Source organism: Uranotaenia lowii, chromosome 3 (genome assembly GCF_029784155.1).
Source record: "Uranotaenia lowii strain MFRU-FL chromosome 3, ASM2978415v1, whole genome shotgun sequence".
NCBI lineage: Eukaryota > Metazoa > Arthropoda > Insecta > Diptera > Culicidae > Uranotaenia > Uranotaenia lowii.
In genome coordinates this window covers 8,892,240-8,917,117 of record NC_073693.1, presented here as the reverse complement: position 1 = coordinate 8,917,117, position 24,878 = coordinate 8,892,240, and the positions used below count along the sequence as shown (strand labels likewise).

At 35.1% G+C, this 24,878-nt stretch overlaps 1 protein-coding gene across 4 annotated transcripts in view; it reads left to right on the top strand.

Annotated features, from left to right (window-relative positions):
• The first annotated feature begins 13,121 nt into the window (after positions 1-13,121).
• The window catches only part of LOC129750541 (uncharacterized), a 380,798-nt gene continuing 369,041 nt past the window's right edge, over positions 13,122-24,878 (top strand). For 3 of the 4 annotated variants that reach the window (XM_055745502.1, XM_055745498.1, XM_055745503.1), the window contains exon 1: positions 13,122-13,561. The gene's annotated coding sequence lies outside the window, so the exon portion shown is untranslated. The remainder of the gene's footprint in view (positions 13,562-24,878) is intronic. The other variant, XM_055745501.1, reaches the window with a different exon arrangement.

The window sequence follows — 24,878 nt, the reverse complement described above, 5'->3', positions numbered from 1 at the left end:
TCCATTAAAAAGAGCGAGAGGGACCGGGCTTAGATGAAGTCCAATCTAATCCAACGAGCTTCTTTTGTACCAACCAGTCACAACCTACAGTCGCACTCGTAATCATACCGGATTCGATAGTTATTCAAACACGAAATTGACCATTACGATGACAAATTAGTGTGGGATATGCCGTGAGTCGCATAATGTAGGTAGCTACTCTGACACTTGTAATGAGCCAGAGCCGAGAAAAGCTAGATAACGTTATGGTTTATTGGGCAGCGAGGCGTACGCGGGGCTTATTCCGGGACAAATAGCCCGGAACGATTTACTACAGCTGATCGGTGTGATTCAATTCAACATTTGAATAACAGTGAATTTCAAAAGTGTTGATTATAAATTTCAAAAGTGTAGTTAAAAATCAGATAAATGAATGTTAATACATTTGTACAAAAATATGTGATACCTAAGTTTAATTGGTAAAAACAAAAACCAAACGAGTTGATCTTTTCTAAGTGTACACAATCAATAAAAACGAAAAAAAGCCTACGAGAGATACGCTTTAGTAGGCATCCTATCAGTCGGTTGGCTTGAAACCAGCTTTCCCAAAGCTCCATTCCGTCTCGGGGTTTTATCGCACGGCTAAAAAAAAGCTATGTGTAGAAACGCCAGAATAACAGACAGTAAAGTACGATACATAAAGGGGTTCCGGCACTCGAATGGGTATCTCACACACAACAATCACCCATTTTCCCTTGGCGCCTTCAGCCGGAAAATACCATGTGATTTTTACGGCACTCACTGGGCTTCTTAGCGAGGAAAACGAGGGCGATATGGGAATGCGGTAAAGTCGAGGAAAGAAAAGATGTGGGAAAACGTGAACGGAAGCTGATGGCACCGACCGAAGGTTGTGCCTCCGATCGAAAGTTGACATCACATAAACAGAGCGAGCTTTTCCGAGTTTTCCGAGAGAAGAGCGAAGTTGCACGTGTTCTGTGCGATTTTGGTTCGGCGGAAGCACTGAGTTTTCCGCGTAGTTTTCCCGAAGATGATCCGAATGAATGCTTTCCCGGCCAGTGGTGCTAGTTGCATTAAACGTGTGCTATACCATGAAAAGTGTTGGAAAGGAAAGCAAGTTTAATATGAGATTGATTTTGTTGGAAAGTGATAATTTTTTTAAATTATAAATATTAAAACTATCTTTTTCAATGAACAACAATAAAGCTTAATCGAGAGATTATATTGGATTTTTTAAAATAGTGATTGGTTGTAAAATAACATTTCTTCATAAAGTTCTGGACGGATTTGATACTTTCGCTTACAGTTGATTTTAAATGCAGTTTTCAGTTAACGTAATCCGAGGTAAGATTGATCGTTTTTCCAATATTTTTCTATTATTTTTTCTGTTGAAGGGAATGTGGCATGTTTTATATTTTTAAAACCAATACTGAGCTCCTATGAACGTGAAACATGGTTTCAAAAATTTATTAAATTACTTTAAATTGGATTTAAAAATCGAATCCTTCTCTGTTTGGAATTTGATGCTTCAGGCTTGGGGTAACATTGATCAGTTTCTATTTTGACGGTTTTTTTTTTAAGTTTTCTTGATCATAATGGATACAAAACACCTGTTTCTGTGTTTCTTGGTTTGGAATCTTTCGCGGTAAAAAACAACATCGCGGTCCTTAATGTGTTAAGGCCGAATAACAATTAAGATCGACAATTATGTTGCATAAATTAAGGGCCTTATTTTTTAACATTACTTATAAAATTTTAACTAGAAAAAAAAAATGAAATTTTGCCTTCATTCAATTCTCTATGCCCTCGCACTATTCCACATTATTTTTTTCTTTCAAACTTCACCATTTGATAGGGTTTCTAGCCTTTTGTCCTAGACTGGTAAAAAAAGTGTATTCGAAAAAAAAAAATGCAACACTTTGTTTCGTGAATAACTTTTGAATGCATGGACGGAATTTGATGAAATTTTCAGTGAAGCTACCTCGTAATGTAATGTGTACGTGCACAAAATTTGGTGGCAATATTTCAATTGGTGTTTGAGATAGCGTCCAATGCTGAAGTTCATTAATTTTTTTTGGACTGGATCGAGAAAAATCCAGAAAAGTCCCAGTGGGGGACCCAAAAACAGCTGTAAATCAACTATGCGACCAAAGTTCACAAAGTAAATCATTCAAGAAGTCCTAGAAGACCCAATAGTGAGCTAAAACTAGAATAAAAGTGAAGATGGTTGATTCCATGAAGTGGGAGGAATGTGAGAGGTTTTTTCAAGCTCAATCCGAAAATATGAATAAGTAAGTTATAAAAAAATCAATTTTTTTCTGACAAGTTCGTCAAGCTGACTTATAAATAGGCTTGACTTCATTTCTACAAGGTAGAAAAGCTGCCCACCGGTAAAATAAACAAAATACGGTGGTAAAATCGTGCGCAAAATATTTCGAATGCTTGTGGAGAGATATTTTAAATAAATTTCGTAATGGATAGCAAAACGAACTATTTAGCGGTCACCTGGAAGGTTTACAACCAGAAACTTTTCGAAACTAGTCTCGCCTGAATTTCCCGGATATAAAAAAAGGATAAAAAATTGAAAAAAATAATGTCTTGGACTTGGAGAGGCTAACGATCTGCGGAAACTGCAAATTTCTCATTCTTTCATAACAGTTGTTAGAATGAATGGCTAAAAATACAAAGAAGACTGCCTCTAAAAATGTGTAAAGCTCTTCAAAAGGTCCCACAAAGCTTAAACTCTGTTTATGTTGGATCTGGAATAGTGACATTTCTCAAAAACGGTGGTGGAGTGATATGAAGTCAAATATGTTGTTTTTGGACAATCGGCTAAATTTGTTATAACTTCGACCAGATTCAAAATTTTGAGTAATTTTGAAGGTCAAGTTTCAGGAAACAGCAAACGTAATAAAAAATTTCCTTGATTTAAAAAAGGTGGTTCCTAGTATACATTATAGATGGCGCGTGTGTAGCTCAAAAATAAAATTGAAACATTTCTTCATCAGACTTCATCTCAAAAACAACTTAACAGAACATCACAAAAATTTGTATATGTAAACATTACAACACCAGGTAACTTCGCTGAAAATTTCATTAATTTTCATTCATGCAAAAGTTATTAAAAAACAAAGTGTTGAATATTTTTCTCGAATATACTCTTTTCTCTTGGAAAACGCCCCTATTTTTTAAATATCAAAAATTTACCTCAAAATACAACAAAAAATACACCAAAACTATAAATTATCTAATAAAAAAGTTGAACTGTTAAATAAATCAACCTACTGCTTCTAAACGCTTTGATTTACTCAGGAAGGGTGTTTGTTTGAGAGATATTTTTATTTACATTTGATATTTTCAAAAACAAACCAAGTTTTTCCTAATTTGAAACTCATCTTTACTGCCGTTCTAAGCAAGACTGTCCCATGTGACTTTTGAGTCATTTTCACTTTTTTGATGGAAACGGTCTCTTTTAGTGTTAACTTTCGAATAAAAATACAAACAAGTATACTTTGTTCTGAACTTATACGAAATTTTCATTAAGGTGGTTGTCACTATGTTGATAGTTCTACGCAAGAATGTCACACTAGAGAAAATTCTATGAAAAATGCAAATTTTATCAAAGTGTTTTCTTAAGGTGAGTTTAAAATGTTGAATTTAATGTTATTTGCTGAAAAGAACACTAAAATAGAGGGCGTAGGAGGAGCAAGAAGCCTTGAGTGAGAAATTTTCACAAAACACTTTTCGGTAGGCACTACTTACAGGATTCATACTCAACTATACTTTTTTGTAAACAAATTGAAACGTACTTCTCAAATTACGGTTTAACTTGAAATTTTGGGAAAAAATAAACTAAACAAGCTTTTAAAATGATAGAAAAATTGTTGCCGTGTGACAGTATGCGTTCTGATTCTACGCAAAAGTGTCACACGAAGCATGTTTGGCTCTAATCTGCTATTTTTTTTATAGGGAATGTAATTTTTTTGGCAGAAAACATTGTAAAATGATTAACTTGAACTATTCACTACGAAAAAACTGGCGGTGAATTTTAAGTTTGAGAGAAAAATTGGAAATAGAGCTGATATTTCAATCGCGTTTTTCTCGTTTGCACGTTTTTCCACATGGGACAATCTTGCTTAGAACGGCAGTTTAGGTTTGTAAACATACCGTCGTGCGGGAAATATTTTCATAAGTATCAGAGATATCGTTTTCAAATTTTTAACATTATAGTCGTCATATGATTTCTTCTTTTGCTTTAAAAAATTTTGTCTCATAAATATTTTGTTTTAATTCTAAAAATCGTCTAAATTCAGTGTCTTTATGACGAACGAACTACAATCCACAAATTTGTCATGTGTAAACTAACACCAGTAAATTTCATAGCTCTTTTCCTGATAAATACGTTCATTAGCATCTGCTTAATAAGAATCAATGATTAGTTGAATATGTTAAGACTAATATCATTTTTTTGAAGAAGTGCCCAAAATGTACAAATGAGGGTGGAAATGGGCCAAGCTAAGATCGCGGTTTCCATAGCCTTGACGCTACCTTTTGCGTTTAACAAAACATAAATACAGTAGTTTCTCGATTTTATCACTATTCGATTTTATCAATACTCGCCAAATTCACGCTCGATTTTATCACGGTTATTGTTTCGATTTTATCACGCTTTTTAAGAAATCATTCAGAAACCATTTCCAGGTCCTTAATTTTCATTCAAAAGCATAGAGCGTCTTTGGTTATGATATTTTTCATGATTTATGTTATGGTATATAGGCACATATAGGTATCCAATAATATTAAAACGCCATTGAACTGCTCATTTTATCTGTATAGTGTTTAAAATCGTTGTTTGGATTTTAAAAACGCTTGTAATAATCGACACAAGTACTTTAACGTCACGCTGATGCTAGTGTTGTTACTTGTGTTGGTTAGTCGCTTTAAAAAGTTTAACTTTCTTGGTTATGTGAATCATATAAAAATGTGGTTGAATTTAAGCGTTTTTGAAAGAGATAAGTGTCTTTGATTTCTTTGTTGAACTTGTTTATTTTAAAGGGTGCCGTGCGTAATCCTTATTGGATAGCCTTTAGTATTGTCTGGATGGATAATTTTGGAAGATCAAAATGAAATTCTGCTGGCTTTGTCTGAAAATAAGACTAAGATTTCTGTTTTTCTACATATAAAGACAAAAGATTATCTGCCCATAAAGCAAATTTCGAGAAACACACTGTAAAAGTCTAAGTTGAGTAAATTTTAAAATATTTTTCGAATAAATATACTTTTTAGTTCATCGAAGGTGTTAAGACTAAAATATTGAAATTTGAAATTAGCAGAAAATTTTTTTTTGATGCTAATTTCTTTGAACTATTTTTCAAAATCTAAATAAGAGATAACGACTCTAAAATTTCCATCAAAACAAAATAATTCACTTTAATTAGATGTAGACTATCAAATGGATATACAACATAATTTTATTTCAAGAAAAAACTTAAAAATTAGCTTTAGAGAACACACACATATAGGATCTCAGTGAAACTTCATGTTTCTTTTAAGAGATCTAATTTTCTAACTCTAAGGCGTACATCTTTCGGCGATATTATGGCTACCATCTTACAAATGCTAAAACCACCATACCACAGAAAAAGTACTATGTGTGCCGTGATCGGGATTCGATCTCATGGACTCTGGCTTAGAAGACTGGAACGCTATCCTCTAAGCCATGCCGGCGGCTAGAAGAATTATTTGAACTGAAAACGATCCTTTTTGTTTAGTAATCTTTGATAATGACGCCATATAATCAAAATTTATTGATACAAAACGTTTCCACTACTGAAAACATTATAAATGATTGATTAAAGACAGTAAAAATACTTTTTTCTACTTCAATTTTTAGTTTCGCCAAATTCACGGTTTCGCCATATTCACGGTGAAATTTTTTTTGACCGTGATAAAATCGAAAAACTACTGTATTCAATTTACTGTTGTGCAGCAATTGGAGATAACGTTAGTTCGTATTTTTATACACGAGTTCTAGAATTGTGTGAACTACACAACTTTGCTTTTAAATGTCTTCCTTCGAACTCTAAACATATTACGACGACTTTAGACGTTGCTTTTGTTCGTCCCATGAAGCGAATATGAAGCGAGATACAGGGTGGCCACTCAAAATAAATTTTTTATTTCCCGCATTTTTCCCGTTTTTTTCCCGCATGGTCTCACGAAATTCCCGGTTTTATACAACAGAAAACAAAACAAAATTCCGAATATTCATTTTTGAAATCATATAAACGAAAATCGATTAGTGGTAAATGATCTTGAAATGGTTTTTGTTTCAGTAATGTTTATTAATTAACCTAAAAATGATTAGATTGATAAGCAGGATTTAAAAAAAAAAATTTAAACTATGTCACTCGATCCAAAAATGTTAAACAAAAGAAAAAGGGTTTATGTATTGAAAAATGTTTGTGATGATGAAAATGATAGTTTTTTTTTCAGATTTTCCTCCTCCTCTCGAGTGAGAATTGCGCATACTGGATCAACGATTTCGTTACGGTTTTCGACTAGGCATTTCGCGTTAACGGAAAAGCCTCTTTCCATCGTCACGTTGCCGTGAGACAAAATTAGAATTTTCTTCAATAAGGTCAAATTGAAGAACTCCTTCTTCGGTTCGCCAATAAGTTCCATCCAAAAAATGTCCAATGGTTGTGTTTTTCTTCGATATCTCGAAATGATGTTTTTATTAGGTATTGCACATAATTGTCCGAATTCGTCCTTAATTTTATCGGCACAAGCTCTACTTGAGTGTTGCTTGTCAACAAGTACTTCTAGACACAGGTCTAAACGTTTTTTGAAAATATATGGATAGTGTGCAATCACATCGGGATTAACGCACGATAAATACCGAGTGATGGGATAAGTCAAGGGAGATGATACAGCCATTTTATTCAAAAATCCACAGTAAAACGAACGACAGCTGTTTCTGAATACAAGGTTATCCTTCTCGGGAACATGACCAGACTCTTTTGCTTTCTTAATTGCCGATTTAGTTGAGAATCCAATTTCTACGCTTCCAGGAGGTAGAAGATTTATTTCTGAGAGTATAATTCCAATAAGTGTTTTGGATTTTACGTTTAGTCGTTCAGGCTTTACAACTTTCTCCATCAATGCTTACAAGCCCGGTTAATCATCGAAGAGAAACGGAACCATCGGTGCTTCTTTCTGATACTCGCGTAAAAAGGACTCAATAGTCGAAGCGGCCGTAACAAAACAAAACTCATTTTTGGTCCCAGAAATTATCATCTACAGCTTTAGCAACAATGTCGAATACCTTCAACCGGGAAATCGATGGAAAAGTCCGCTTAAAATTTGGATAGTTTCCTTAATCTTTTTCTCCTCTTGTTTTTTTACCTCTTCGACGAAACGTTTGAGACGGTAGTATTTTGGCAGCACGTTCTGCAACGCGTTTATTTTTCACCCAGCGAACGTCACAAAATTTTAACGGAAATATAATTGAACCCGTTACTGCAATATAATCTGCCCTTCTAAGTGGAATGTTTTTGAACAGGCTATACAACGTCCTCAAAAATTCACCCAAATTCCAGTCCTCAGTCCCTTTTTGGACGCTTCATGTACAGTGTGAAGTCCACAGCTCCCAATGGTGAGAATCTCGTACGCCGGATTCGAAAGTTCTTGAACCTCGCTAGTTAGTTGCTTGAGCATTTTCCAAATTACTGCTGGACCATCCATGGATCAGTAGATCAAGATTTTTCGAAAAACATAGTTTCACGCCATTCAGAGGGTCATTCGACCGCGTCGACGATTAGAATGTAGAACCAATATACCTTGCTTCAACTAGGTTTGTGTTTTGATTCCAGAAGCGCACACCAATACTAGTTTGTTGCTTCTGCACAATCTTATTTAACGTTTCGTCAAATCCTAATACGAACTCGCTGCAATTCTGTATATAGTAAATTGAAAACTTCATTCAAAAAAATAGATAGCAATACCGTGTGGAATCAAATAGCTTAATTTTGTTCTTCAAATATCTATTCAATAAGCAATCTGGCTGTTCGGGAACATCCTTTTGTTGTTCAATGAAACAAGTTCAAACTAATCGAAACCCATCCAGCTCGGCAGGAGGATTCGTTTCGACCTGGTTGAAATCGGTCGAATTCAATTGGAAAGAGACTGGTGATCAACTGTCAATCCATTTCAACTTGTTTTGACCTGTTTCGATAAAATTTCATTGAACAGACTTTCACTGAGCCAAAAATTCCCGACTTTTCGAAAAATTCCCGGCTTTTTCCCGCTTTTTTCCCGTTGGATTTCAAATCCCGTCTTTTTCCCGCTTTTCCCGTTTTTCCCGAATGGGTGGCCACCCTGGAGATAAGTGCTTCGGACTTCGGAAAGAAAAAATCATGTCTTCAGCGGAAACTTTACAGAAGCCACATTTTCCAGCACTGTTAAAGACCTTGATGGAAAATCTGAAGAAAAAATTTGAAAGATAACTAGATTTTTGGTTTTAAAAAGTGGTATCTTTCCAACAAGCGTGGATTCTTTTTTTTTAAGTTTTTGGTAACATATTTTCTTAAATCAGCCAACTATTACAAACGTGGCTCATAGTCACGCCCCTCTAAGAGGTGAAAATGGGCCAATTTTCTTTGTCTTATAACTTTTTAAAAAAAATATATTTTTCAAACAAATTTGTGTAGTTGTAGATATATCATTTAAAAACAAACCTGCTTTCTTCTATTTTTTTAATAAGCTAAATTGTAATAGTTATTCAGAAAACAACTCAAACACCACGATTTTTGGCCCATTGTCATCCCGCACGACGGTAGAAAAAAGTTTTGAGATATTTAAACTATAGACTTAGTCATTGATTATTATCTGTAAAAAATTTCATGTCGATCAAACTTACCCCGGTGATCAATGTTACCCCGTTTTACGGTAGGTCGAAATGAATATCAAATTCATGAAAATTCGAACAATAACAAGAATAACATACAAACTGCGAGATGGGATTTTTTTAATTTTGTGCATTCTTCATGTTTGCATATTTTCATAGTCGATTTATCGGGGCAATTTTGTTATAGTCAATTTTTTTTGTGAAATTTATTCCATTTTATTACTAGGTAGATACTCTTGATTTCGACAGGAGCTAGTTTTCGACAAATTTTTAATGAAAGGCTTATCTTTCTATTTTTTAGATTTTTACTCTTGGGCTCGAACTCACGGGCAACGGCTCAAGAAGCAACTGACTTGCCAACTGAGCTATAACACAATTCCAAATTACTATTTTCAATTTGTTTTTGTTTACGTTTAAATTTAATCCATCCCAACATTTTATTTTATGATTATTTCGAAGTATTTTTCACCCCTAAATGTATGCAGCACCCTCATCATTTTTTCTTATTTTAGCTGAGTATAACGACTGAGGGGTTTAGCGACCGAATTTTAGCTTGACTAATGCATGCATGAAAAACCGGGAAAGTTTTCGATTTGTTATTCTCTGATTATTCATATTAAAGAAGACCGAATAATTGCAAAACAGTGGCTAAAATATGAAAAAAATATGATAAAAAAAACATTCAAATGACAATTAAATCCTGAAAGAACTATCACAAAAAAAGGACAAACGAAATAGTACCAAATGACAGAACTTTGAATAACTGACGACAAATGTGGTAAAACAATGAAAAATATGACAATTGTTACAAAATTATGTCTAAAATATGAAAAAATTGATAAAAATTTCACAAAAATGACAAAACTATGACAAATGTGATAAGAAATATGGCCAAATTTTAACAAATATGACAGAATTATTATGATCAACACTTAACCAAAAATAAACAAAAACTTTACAAATATTTGACAAAAAGTTTACAAATATGACATAATCATAAGAAAATTTAAAATAAAAGCACAAACATATGATAAAACTATGAAAAATTTTTGATAAAGGTGGTTAAAATATGAAAAAAAATTTACATTAAAATGACAAAAATATGACAAATTTGCTAGAATATGACAAAGTTCTATCAAAACTATGACAAAAATATAACAAAATAATGAAAAAAATCTTACAGAATCATGAAGAATGGATAAAAATATTGCAAAATTTTTACAGAAATATGTAAAAAAATGAAGAAATTATGACAAATGATATAAATTTAACAAAAAATGACAAAAAACCAAAAAAATAAAGTTAAAAATGTTACAAAAATTGTGAATTTTAGGATTTACGTTCATCAAGCTATGTCGTGAGACACAATACTATGCTAATAAATAAATAATGTTAGCCCTTAATGAAATAACAGCGATTTTCTAAACCAGGCCGTGCAAACATTGGGGGGGAGAAAAAAAAAGAAAAAAAAGTTTTTAAATAAGTAAAGTAAGTCAGAAATTTAGCTCGCCTTCGGTATTTTGTCTTAAATCACCCAAGGCTTGAGACATTTTATTTCACGACACGATATGACATTTCCGAATTGAAACTTATTTTTAATTGTAAATTGCAAATTTCGAGTTGCAATTCAATTAACCTTTTGTATTGAAACTCTACACTTTACATACTAAAACCCTACCTCGTCCTCAGAATGTTTTTTTTATTAAGAAGTGTAACTAAACAAGGATAGAGTTTATAACGAACCATTTTAACTTCAAAATTAAATCATCGAATACTACTTTAATTTTATACCATTTATAAAATAACAGGCGATTTCCTCTTACGATGGACAAAAGAATTTGCAGAAAAATCTCAAATCTAATATTCTAAACCTTTTGACTTAAAATTTCAATTAATAAAAATCGTTTATGTCATTAAAACTTTTATACTGATATGAAATATTCTTCAAGAAAACAAATTCCAGTCTCAGTATCATTTTGTGTTTCTTTTTCTTCTAAATGCGAAAGGGTTTTACAAATTATGCAAGTTCACAAAATTTACATTTTTCCGAGGTGCAACGTATTATTGACTAACTTGAGTGCCCTAAATCTAAATATGCAATTATTCTATCAGCTTTTGTTACTGAAATAACTTTTCAAAACAAGTTAAAATTATTGAAGGAAATTCTGCACTTTATTTGAATAAACTTGAAAACATAACATTGCATTCTAAATCAACGTTTTAAATCTATTATCAACTTCCATCAAGACTCAAGCAATTTTGAGTTCTGCGAAAGAAGTTATAGGAGTATTCTATTTGTTTACTTTTCCTTATTTAACGAATTTTTAAAAGAAATTTTAAGCCAAATTGAATTTACGATACTTTTTAAAGCATGAATCAAATCGTTTTGCAGGTTGCAATAAACAAAATCAGAATTAGGTTTCTTATAAAATGTTGGTTTAATAGTTAATCAGTCATCAATGATTGATTTCACTTAAATTTCACACATTTTAAATTTCCATATAATCAAACCTAAATGTGATAGTCCAAATTCGACAAAATATTCGAGTTCAGGATAGAAAAAAATCTTCAAAATCATTCATTAAAACAGCACCAAAATGCTGTTCCCTTGAGTTTTCACAATGGTAAGACGTTTTTTTTTTAATGAATTTACCGAATTTTATTACTGTTTTTAATTCAATTTAAAATTTATTTATTAAAGCCAAGCTTTTTAAATTTTTAGAAATAGTTTTCTATGCTTATCAATTCTGAATTATTGTTTTCTAAAAACATTTTGGCAAATCAAAAATTTACATATAAGATCGCGATTTTTTTCCAAATTCAAAACACAACAGCGAAATTTTTCTATCAACCCTTCAAAATTAAGAAAATAAATGTAAATGAAGATGAATAATAAATAACAATTATTATCATTTTCCTAACAATTTATCATGGTTGATTTTTTACCTGTTATGACATTTACTTTAGAATTCAGATTTTTTTTTGAATCTGTGTTTTTAAAATATTTTTTTAAAATTAAAAACCGAACTTCTTGGAAATTACTTTGAAGCAAATTTCTGGAATAAGAAACATCATTTAAAAAAATTTATCAATGACTTACCGAAAATATAATTAATTTGAAACTTTCATGGTGATTTGTTTTGGAAATTTTCAGGGTATGTGATAATTATGAGTAAGAAAATATTGTTAGAAATTCATTTCATTATCAAGTGTGAATTTTTAGTATTTTTATTATTTTAAGCTAAATTTAAATTTTGAAAACCTATCTCATGGACGGGTCCTTCGCACGGGCCTGTTTCTTAAAACTATTTTTTTTCGAAAAATAAATCAATTTATATTTTTTGTGGATACATTACTCAAAAATCCCCACGCGTTTTCGAGATATTTGGATTTTGAATAATTTTGTTCTAAAAAAATACTATGCATACAGGATTACCTAATAACATTCTTTATTATATTGTCTTTTTTTTTTTTTCATTTTGCATTTTCATGTCATTTTCTCATTTCGTCATTTTGATTATTTTGCTTTTTTTTAAATTTTGTTATTTCCGATTTTGTTGGCGTTGTCATATTTTTTGTCATTTTATTATATTTGTATATCTTATGTTCTCTGTCATTTTCGTTGTTTTATTTTTGTCATTTTGTATTTTTTTTAATTTGTCATCACCGTATTTTTTTATTTTTTTTGATCATTCTTGTCGATTGTGTTGTATGTGTCATTTCTATCGTCTTTGATATTTTGTCTTTTTTTTTGTTTGACAGTTTGGTCAATTATTTCAATTTGGTGCCATTTTAGTTTTTGTTGCTTTTTTGTTATTTTTCTAATGTTTGTTATTTTGGTTTTATTCGTAATTTTTGTATTGCTGTAATTTTGAAACTATTGTCATTGTTGTTATTTTGTCATTTTTTCTTATTTATCATTTTTTTCTATTCTGATATTTCTGACATTTTCGTCATTTTGGCCATTTTTGTTAATTTAGTCTTTTTGCCATATTTTTCACGTATTTTTTATTTTCAATTAGTATAGTTTGAATTTCGCCAAGAAAAGTATTTTGGATTATTTTGATGACAAAGAATTTTGTTTCAATTACCTTAGTTGTTGATTAAAATAAAAACTACCAACACTGCCCGGCAAGGATAACGGTTCCGAAGGCATCACGGCAGCCCTTATATAAAGCGGCCACCAAGGACCAAAAAGCTTCCAGTCGTCGGTCGGATCTCATCGGTTTGTGAACGGTTGAAAAAGCGCTAACCGGAAGTGAATCTATCTGTTCAGCCAGCCAGCCAGCCAGCCATCAGGCGTTTGTTGAATTAAGGGAGACACAGCACTGCTGTTGTTTCCGGTTGCTTCCTTGCTAGAGGCTCGGCGTTTCGGTTTGGTCGTTCCTGGAAACCACACACATGGTCGTCGGTCGGCTTGTGTAGGCTTCCCTTTTCTGTTCTCGTTCTCGCAGTGAATACACAGCCGTAACGGAAGTCCTTCGCCGTCGTCTTTGTCGTCTTCGTCACCACGCGGCACGTTTCGGTTCCAAGAAAACTTAAGGTGAATACGGGTACGGTGTGTAGTGAAAGTTTTTCTGTTTTTTTTTTCGATTTCGTTGTGTTGTGCATTCATTTCGATCTCCGACTCCGAGTGAAAGCTGAAAGCTCAAACTGGTGTGTACCTCCATATCGTTTGTGTGTCCTCAACTCAACTCGTTTAACTGTGGGCGTGGGGGTTGGGATTGTATTTACTGTTGTGCCTCTAACGGGATGACCTGCTGCTCCGAAAGGTTTCCATCCTCAGGATCGGTTTCTTTTTTTTGCTGCATTATGTGACTGACTGCCTGCATAGTGACCCAGCTTGCCTTCCGGAATCCTCGCCGAGGGCGGTCTGGCTTTAGATTTTCAGTTCATGGATCAAAGTCGGAAAGAAAATGACTCGGCGTCTGGGTGGGGGTGGAAGATTTTCTTTTCGCTTTCTCTCCTCCCGGCATCTTTCGAAAGAAAAAAGTTTGGAGACCTACTTTTGAGCTTGCCTACCTGTCGGGCGCAAGAAAATCTCATCTATAAAATTTTAAGGATTTCCCAGGACACACAGAAGACAGAGGAAAATCTTCGTTTTGTGTTTTTTCTTCAACCCACATCCAATAATGTTCTAGCGAGCTATCGAGTGGTGTAATGAGTTGGTGAGAAAGCGAGGAAGAATTTTCCCACACGGCTCGAGTGAGACAAGTCGAAGGAAAGGGACCCAGACATAAGGCATCATCGATCGGGCCTCGGTGTAGGCTCGAGTCTTTAGAATGAAAGGAGAAACAACAACGACGAGATAGAAAGCCGTTAAGCGAGTCAAAAGTACACTTGGATCAATTTCCGCGAGCGAGCAAGTGTGGGTGGTTGTCTTAAAATGATGGGTGGCCGAAGAAAGGAGAACACCCAAAAAATAACAAAAACCAAAAAGAAACACAAAAAATGAACGATTCCGTGAAGTGAAAGGATAACTTTTCCTCGGCCCCAAACCGTTATCTATCACTCTTGTCGCTTGTCCGTTTATTCGTCGTAATTTAATAAAATCGAGTGTCTATTGAGCGAGGAAAAGTCAGCAACACCAAAGTGGAGGATCTGCGCTGTTCTGCTCTTCGGTAGTCTAGATACAGGGGTTAAAAACTCCCATCGTAAGTGCTGGCGCAAAAAGGAGCAATAATAAATTGAAATCGATTTTTAAAAAGGATCATCCATTATGTTCGGGTCAAAATTTGAATCGTTAATCTGCATGAAAATGAGAGATGAACGGATTGACATTAACCACATTTGCGATGACGTTGGAACAAATTGACCGCGTAAAAGGTTGAAAAACTGGTGCCGCGCTACATTTTTGAATAATTGATAGTGATTTTGTTTGCATATCAAAGGTTCTTTGTTCTCGAAGCGGACCATTCGTTTATGGATTAAGTGGGTTGCTTTAAAGAGAAGAATCAATAATAGCTATTCGATAAACCCTTTGCGTTTTGATTATTCTATTGAAGTTGCTAAAACAAAGAAACGATTAATTGTTGCAATTCAAATAAGGAAACCGTTTATTTTTTTAAGCCAATGCTGAATTATATTTGACATTTTGAATGTTCCGAATCTTGACTGAATAATACTACAACAATTCTAAATTTTATTTTATTTTTTTTTTTTAATAATTCGTTTATTTGAAACGGCTCAAACCTTTAAGTATTACGGAGCCAAGGTTCCGCTTTTTTATAACACATACATCGATTGCTTAAATCTATTTCACAAAGTATTTGTACACTGTTATCCGTTGTAGTTTGCCCAGTTAGTTAGTTTTGAGGATTTAGGTTTTTTTATTTATAGTTCATTATTTAAAGCTACTATAGTCAAAAAAAGAAAAAGAGAAGGGATAGTTAAACACGAAGATTTATAGATTTAAGATAAAGGTACAATTCGAACATGTAGTCTAGGTCTACCGCAGCCAACACATCCCTCACAGGAACGTAAGGTAGTTTACCTCGGGCCCGAAGGGAAGCTATCAAATTCGCTCTGGCGGTAAGATGGTCCTCACAAGACCAAACAATATGCTCGATGTCATGGTAACCTTGGCCACAACCACATAAATTGCTTCCAGCGAGATTCACACGAAAGAGTAACGCGTCTAAGGAACAATGATTGGACATGAGGCGGGAAAATGTTTTAACAAAATCCCGACTCAGGTCCAATCTATTGAACCAAGGTTTAAGGCTTACCTTTGGGATAATCGAGTGGAGCCACCGACCCATCTCATCCTCGTCCCATTTGCGCTGCCAGTTGACTAGAGAGTTCTCTCGAACCAAAAAGTAAAATTCGTTGAAGACGATTTCACGTGGATACGTGTCGCCTTCCATCGCCCCCACCTTTGCTAGAGCGTCTGCCTTCTCATTGCCCACTATCGAGCAATGAGAGGGAACCCAAACAAAGGTGATGGAAAAGCGACGTTTAGCTAAAGCACTCAAATTATTCCGTATCTTCTCGAGGAAGTACGGTGAGTGCTTTCCTGGTTTTATTGAATGGATTGCTTCAACAGAGCTCAGACTATCCGTTACAATGTAGTAGTGTCCAACTGTCCGTGAAGCGACACTGTCCAAAGCGCAGTGAATAGCTGCTAACTCCGCTACATATACAGAGCATGGTGACTGGAGACTGTGAGAGGCGCTAAATATTTCGTTGAACACTCCAAATCCTGTTGTTTCCTCTATAAGTGATCCATCGGTAAAGTACATTTTATCAGTATCGACGTGTCTATATTTAGCTTCGAAAATTCTTGGAATCAGAAGAGGACGATGCGAGACCGGGATTCCACGAATTTCCTGCTGCATAGACAAATCAAACTGGACAGAAGAATGATCGTAGTCTGGGCTACAAACACGAGTTGGAGAATACGAAGAAGGGTTTACCTGCATTGACATGAGGACATGGTATATAGACATAAATCTAGTTTGAAGATTTTGCTCAAGTAACCTTTCGAAATTCACAATCACCAATGGGTTCATGACCTCACACCTGATGAGGAGCCGGAGTGATAGTAAATTGAATCGATCTTTAAGAGGGAGTATTCCTGCCAAAACTTCGAGACTCATGTTATGCGTTGAGGGCATACAGCCCAGAGCGATGCGGAGACAACGGTATTGGATACGCTCGAGTTTTATGAGGTGAGATTTGGCAGCTGACTGGAAACAGAAGCTACCATATTCCATCACTGAGAGAATGGTTGTTCGATACAATTTTAAAAGATCTTCTGGATGGGCTCCCCACCAGGTGCCAGTGATTGATCGGAGAAAATTGATTCTTTGTTGGCATTTTCCTTTCAGATACTCAATATGGGCCCTCCAGGTACACTTGGAATCAAACCAAACCCCAAGATACTTAAAACACCTCGATTGAGTGACCGTTCTGCCTAGAAGTTGAAGCTTAGGTTGAGCAGGTCTACGTTTCTTAGAGAAAACAACCATTTCCGTTTTCTGAGGGGAAAACTCAATCCCAAGCCCCAAAGCCCAGGTAGACAATCTGTCTAAAGTATCTTGTAAAGGTCTGTGCAGATGAGACTCAGAAGATCCTGTGAAAGACACCACGCCGTCATCTGCAAGTTGTCTTAGAGTGCAGCCTTCAGAGAGACAACTGTCAATGTCATTTACGTAAAAATTGTACAAAAGTGGACTCAAACATGAACCTTGTGGAAGGCCCATGTAAGAGATTCTTCTAACTGCAATATCTCCGTGAGCAAAGTTCAGATGTTTCTCACAAAGCAAGCTGTATAAGATGTTGTTCAATAGTGGAGGCAGACCCCGGGAGTGCAACTTGTCTGACAACACCTCTATTGAGACTGCATCAAAAGCTCCCTTTATGTCTAGAAACACTGAAGCCATTTGCTCACGTTTTGCATATGCCATTTGTATTTCAGAAGACAGCAAAGCAAGACAATCGTTTGTCCCTTTGCCCCTTCGAAACCCAAATTGAGTATCTGAAAGGAGACCATTTGTTTCCACCCATTTGTCCAAACGAAACAAGATCATTTTCTCCATCAATTTGCGTATACAAGACAACATCGCTATTGGGCGGTACGAATTGGGATCAGACGCTGGTTTTCCGGGCTTTTGGATAGCAATGACTCTCACTTGTCTCCACTCTTGGGGAACAATGTTGTGCTCCAAGAATTGATTAAATAAATTTAACAAGCGAAATTTGGCTGCATCTGGAAGGTTTTTCAACAAGTTAAACTTGATTTTATCAATTCCCGGAGCTGAATTGTTGCAAGAGAGGAGAGCAAGTGAGAATTCGACCATCGAAAAGTTGGAATCCAGATCGCACCTGTCTAGAGACACATTCCGGACAATTTTTTGGTTCGGTGTGGAATCGGGACAGACTTTCCGTGCAAAGTTGAATATCCATCTGTGTGAATGTTCCTCACTTTCGTTTGTTGAAGATCGATTACGCATGTTTCGTGCTACTTTCCACAAGGTACTCAAGGACGTTTCTCGTGATAAACCCTCCACGAATGTACGCCAATGTGCTAGTTTTTTCCCTTTAATCAATTTTTTGAATTGATTTTCAAGGGACAGATATGCTTGAAAATGATCGATGGTTCCATGTTTTCTGAAATCTTTGAATGCTTTCGATTTGTCCTTATAAAGCTTAGAACACTGGTTGTCCCACCATGGATTAGGAGGCCTTAGACGTACAGATGAATCTGGGATGGGTTTCGTTTGAGCACAAACTGCACTATCATGTATTAAACAAGCGAGAAAGTTATACTCTTCCAAAGGAGGTAGAACATTCATAGAATTGATGTTTGTTGTAATCGTGTCCGCATATTTTTTCCAGTCGATGTGTCTTGTAAGGTCATATGCCATATTTGTTTGATTTGAAGTGCTGGCCCCATTGGTGATTGTAATTTTGATCGGCAAGTGGTCACTACCATTGGGATCAGGGATTACCTTCCACAGGCAATCCAATGATAGTGAATTTGAGCAGAGTGAGAGGTCAATTGCACTTGGTCTTGCAGGAGGTTTAGGTACCCGTGTTTTTTCACCCGTGTTCAAAATTGTTAAATTGAAGCTGTCACAAATGTCATAAATAAAAGTAGAACGACTATCGTCAATTTGTTCTCCCCAAACAGTTCCATGTGAATTAAAGTCACCCAGGATCAACCTTGGCTCAGGTAATACTGAGCACAGGTCCTCTAGGTGGCTTCGATTGACTGCAACTCTCTGAGGCCAGTACAAACTGACAATGCATAAGTCCTTACCTCTTATAGTTGTATGACATGCAGCAGCTTCAATTCCGCCAGATAATGGAAGGTGAATTCTATAAAAAGAGTGGCACTTATTGATCCCCAAAAGCACCCCTCCATAAGAATCGTCACGATCCAGACGGATAATATTAAAATCGTGGAATGAGATGTTAGATTGAGAAGAAAGCCAAGTTTCGGATAATGCAAAAATATCGCAATTTGTTTTCTGAAGTAAATAATTGAACGCATCCATTTTAGGAAGTAGACTACGACAATTCCACTGTAAAACAGTGATTTCTCTGACCTCTCTTGCTAAATTAGCCATCGAGAGAAATGAACACTGAAAGAAGGGGCCAAGTTTGCATCAATTGCTGAAAAAGTGTCTTTACGATGGGAAGCATAGATGTTATAATACTTCTGATAGATTCGGAAATATTAAATGACGAGAATATTCCGTTCACAATGTCAGATAATTTAAAAATCCCGGATTGGTTGGCATCTAATGATGGTTCCACGTTAGATGTTGGTGTTTTTGATGGTCCCGCTACTGCTGTGTCATTGAGAGGTGAAAGTTTCCCACGGAATCCAGGAGGAATTTCTTCTTGTATATTTGTTCCAGTAGATTTATTGCCAAAGCTGAATACAGGGGGAACGGGAGGGATTTTTCTCCGGATTTTGGCAGAGGACACTTTGGTGCGTTTTCTGGAGTTTTCAGTCAAAACAAATGGACGTCCTTCATCTGCTGAATCTGAATCTACTATGTCAACTGGCAGAGCAGCAAAAACATTGTTAGATTGAAGCTGGGTCGGAGGAGAGGCGTTCTTTAGAATGGTGGCGTATGAGCGATTGGATTGCTCTTTTAATGAACGCCTCTGTTTATCCCAGCGGCTCTTGAATGCCTCGCACAAGGAGATATCATGGGGAGAGCCCCCGCAATAGATACATTTCTGCTCTATTGCTGAGCACGCTCCTTCCCCATGATTCTCCCCGCATTTGGGACAACGCTTCTTATTAGAACAGTGCGAAGCTGTGTGTCCCAATTTAATGCAGTTACTGCATTCCATAGGGCGAGGCACAAAGAGCCGCACAGGAAGCCTTAAAATTCCGTCCAGCAAAATGTAGTGAGGGAGGGCAGTCCCTTCAAAAGTCACTCGAAATGAGGCTGACGGTGAGTATTTTTTATCTCCATTTACGGTGGAGGCAATAGAGAGTTGGCGGCAATCCAGGATTTTGACCGAAGTCGTATCAAGGCTCTTGAATTTGCCTACCCCTTTAGATAAAATATACTCAGCCGTCAGGCTCATTTCAGTGACCACGCCCTCGATCTCTACCTTTCGAGACGGAACGAAAACGTGGTACTCTAACCTGAAAAAATCACTGGAAACAATTTCATTTGCGGCTTTAAGATTAGCCACAACAACGCGCAATTTATTAGGTCTTATCCGAGACACCTCGGTTACGGAGGACCACCTCCCCAGATCTTTTGTGATCTGAATGAAATTAAGGGGTTTTGATTTGGGCCGGAAATAAACGACCCAAGGACCAGCAAAGGAAGGGCCTTCTGGGTAGACCCTGAGTCGGGTGTTTACCCCAGCGGCTTCGGTAGAGTTCACATCCATCAAAAGCGCTGGGCTAGAACCCCCGCCTTCGCTCATATTTCTCTACGGAGACCGAAAAGTCTGCCGCAGAAAAATATGAACGAAGCTACAATTATCAAAAAGGTAATAGATAAAGTTATAGGAAGGAGACAGAGGTGAAATGAAAAAATTGAAATAAATAATGAACTAATAAAATCAAAACCTTAACTTTTTTCTCCGCTTCTTTAATTGGGGCTTCAGCTTCGTTGCGATGCAGGAACAATGGCGGTTGCCACGTGGTAACCCAACGGTTAAATGATCTGTCTTTGTTACTACCCACGGCACGCACGGCCGGATAACTCGGGAGAACAAAAGACTCTCACTTCACCGATATTGATGGCTTAGCTACGATGGTGATGGCTGCTGCTATCCGAGACAATTGATTTAACACCGGCTTTTTTCAAATCAACGTTTATTTTTCCGTCGCTGATGAAATTTGGCAATTGACGACCAAAAAAGCACAGAAACTATCACTTTTGCTGATAAACTTCACAATACAACGTAATCGAATACTTCGACTGAGCAGCTATAAAAATCACATCTGCACTTACTGAACGACTAAGATGGAATCCAATTCTAAATTTTATTGAAGTTTGTTTTATATGAACATCGTACACCGTTTGGAATTATGGTTTTATGTGTACTAGAAAATCTTACACTGATAAGCTTGATTAACTATTCACATCCACCTGGTATCATTGAACCCGAAATGCATCATCAGATTTCATAAACAAAATGAATCTTTTAATTCATGATTGGTTTCAAGATTGAGATTACAAACATTTCGAATTCCACGATCGCAGGCGTGGCTCAGTAGAACAATTTCCACATCGCCAATGGTTGCTTGCTACTCCGTGAATGACCGAGGCCATCAATTTTGTTCAAAGGTCAAAAGAACGGTGTCTGGGATTGACAGCACATTCATTATGCCCAAAACTTATGCTCTCTCTTTGAACATCAATAACGGCGCCGGCCACGTCCTAGTAGTCAGATGATAGATTGGAAAAAAGAGAAAGGAATGAAATAATTATGTTGTGCTTTAAGACCGAGGTTATCTCTCCATCCAAACAAATAAATTGGTTGGTGGAATGGGGGAAAGGATTTGATCGGGATACACTTTTGACTAGTGTAATGATGTTAAAATGAAAATTAAATTGTAATATCAAACTATTCTGTTTTTAACTTTTCTTTTGAAACTCAAAAGGTGCAAAATTGTTGTACGATGATTCTATCATTGAAAGTGTTAAAGCTCTCCTATTTGAGCATATTTTTTTGAAAATTTCAGAAAAGTATCGTTTCATTACAACCAACAAATCGCTGATTCTTGGGTTATTCAAATGTTGATTTAAATTCTTTTTAGAGCGATTCAGTTTCGTGACGTCACAACGCGCCATTTTATTCAAGCAGAGTTTTGCAAAGCGTTGTGACGTCACGAAATTTTATGGTCAGCTACATGAAATAAATCAAAATATAATCTTAAAATTAATGCTTGGTTTACGATAAATGCTCAAAAACTCAACAAATCATGTGGTTTGGTGATGAAATCGATACAATTATACTCAAAAAATTAAGGGAAATGAATCTTAATGACTCATATAAGCAGATTTGGTTTGCAACACTGCGCACATCAAATTTATTCGAAATTTATTTGTGCTATGATGTGATATTATTTATAAAACTTATGCTAGGAAATATTTATCTGTAAAAACGTTGAAATATGTTTCTGAATCTTTCAATATTAAATTGCAAAAGCAAGGAAAAATAAATGATAGTTTCAAAATCCTGCGATCTATTAAAGCCAAGTTGCCTCAATCAGCCGACTTATGAAAAGCTAAAATAGATCCCAGGCCTAGCACAAAGTCCAGTGCTAAATTTGGGGGATCGGACCACGGAAATAGATGGCACAATGAGCCTAAAATTAGTATGGAACTATGAAAAAAAAATCTTGGAAAAAACAAGAACTCCCAGTTTTGTACCAATTTGTGAAGTCCCTATCGGGTGATTTGTTTTCATTATAGTCATCCATTAAACTTTCGTTATGGCAAACAGTTTATCCCAAGGTCCCATTCGATAAGCGTTATGGTAAAAAAACATATTGAGTTTCGAAAATAAGCTTCTGATGGGTTATATACCTGTTTTGAAGCTTAATAACTGTTTCTTGATAACTCTAATCGAAATGCGTTCTTAGATGAAATATTGTTATAATTTAAGCTTTAAAACATTAGAAAATCGGTTAAAAAGGACCAAAATTATTGGTGAAAAACTGTTTAATAGTTTTTTTGTTCATCCCGAACAAATTCCGCTCAACTCTATACAAACTTAAGGTTTGTTGCGCGACCCCTTTTCTGGCCCTAATTTTGCATGGAACTCTGTGCTAGTACCTTCATATTTTAATTTTGTTATTCAGTTAAAAGTCTCTTCGTGGGATTTAATGTGAATACGGGGTTCGATTTGGATTTTCTAGCAACATTCTATAAGGTGGAAGTTTCAATAAAAGACACTTTTGTAAAATAGTTCTGTGAGAAATTTATTTTCCTCAAGGGCTTATGAATTTGTACGAAAGAAAATGTTTTTTTTATGAAATTAACCATGTTCAAAGATTTTTTGATCTGATTGCATTTATTCCATAGATACTTTTGTTATACTATAATCTATACTTATTTTGTTTGAACATAATATTAGCAAGTAATAGAAGTTATAAGCGCGTTTTTTTCATTCTTATATAGAAAAACTTGATCTTATTGTAATTTTTTTTAAACCTCAGATAACTACCAGAAAGATTTTTGTTCAAATCATTCATTGAATAATTCACAAATAATCTTAAAAAAAAGATGAGGATTTCATGTTTATGATTGTTTGTTTATTCTCGAATCAAGTGTTCAACAAGCGCAAATTTATATTTTTTTTATTTAAGACGTTTCAAAATAATATTAATTTCATTAAAAACTTGATAATTAAATTCATTTATTGAAGCGCATTGTTATGTTAAACTTGTTTTGAAGAAATTCTATAATGGAGTTGAAGTAGTATGTCATGGACGTTTCAGAAAAAAAGGAAATCAATTTTCGTGACGTCACAACGCACCCGGGTGCAACTCACAACTTTCTGAACCGATTTTCATTCTGAAAAAGCATTGAATTCCTCTAAAAAAGTTTGAAGAGATCTCCAATTTTCGACAGTACGTGACGTTTAAAGGAATTATGAAATGAAAAATAGTAGAATTTTCGTGTCGTCACAACGCTTAAAAATAGATACCTTTATTACCGATTCTAGAGGATGAAGTTGCTGTGATTATTTTTAATCAAATATCATGCTGGCTTTTTTACAATCATTTTGCAATAATTTTTTTATATAGCTAGTTTTTTGACAAAGTTATGTTTCAAATAAAGAATAATTGTTAAAATCAGTTTATTTTCGTACAAAAACTTTTTAATTTCAACGTCAACATACTCAATTCCGAAAAAAAGGTAACTGGAATTCTTTTGATGGAAAGTGAAGCTCAAGAAATAAACTTTCTTATGCTGGACAAATTATTTTTGAATAATGAATAATGAAAATCGGTTCTCCAGTTGAGGGGCGCTTGGAATGGGTCAGATGCAATTGATAAATTTACGCTTCATATCAATTTTTTTTTCAAAAATCGGGTACTATAACTAATCTTAATCACATTTAACTTTTTTGTTTTCTACATTTATTTACAAACTTTTGTTGGGTTCCTTTTTTCAACATATTTTCATACTGTATACAAGCAAAATTCATGTTTTGGCCGATTTTAAACTTTCTGGAATACATGCTTTGATTGATTGCATAATTCGTTCAAAAACAGTTTTTTTTTGAATAAGTTTAATTCCTCAAAAAGTAGTACTTCTGTGATATGTATGTAACATCTAGAAGCCTTATTAAAACCAATTGTTTTATCCCTCTAAAATAAAATGATCATTTTTGTTTTTCGAATGTCATTTTTCTTTGATAACTCGAAGATTCTCCTGGAAATTTTCCACTTTAAAAGTATGTGTTTCTAGAAGGATTGTAGTTCTAAAAAATTGAATTTCCGAGTAGGAATCTTCTATCTATTAATATATATAAAAAGCCATTTTTGTGTGTAAAAAACACACAGAAATTCCTCTATGTCCTCTATAGGCTCAGCCGTTCAAAGACCTAGAGAGCGGAAATTCGGCATAGATTCTCAGTAGGAATGACGAAAAATATTTTCAGACTTTCGAATGGCCCCTTTTTAAGGGGGTCGTCCACACAAGACAAATATTGTTTTAGCGATATTGGCGTTGCTATTCATTGGATTGTGATGAACAATTCCACATGGGTGTTTTAAGAGGCGGGCAATTACTTTTCGGTATAAAATTTTGTGTCAGCTGTCGGCAAAAGGGGTCGTCTTTATGAACTGTTTACTGTTTTTACTTTTTTTAAAGCTTTAATGCATTGGATTGAGATTACAATTTGCGCTATAAAACCTCCGAGAATGAGGAATTAATTGATTTAAAGTTTCAAATTTGGGGTCAGGGGTCGACAAAAGGGGTCGTCCATACAACACTAGTCCTGTCTTGACGATATTGACGTTACTATATATAGG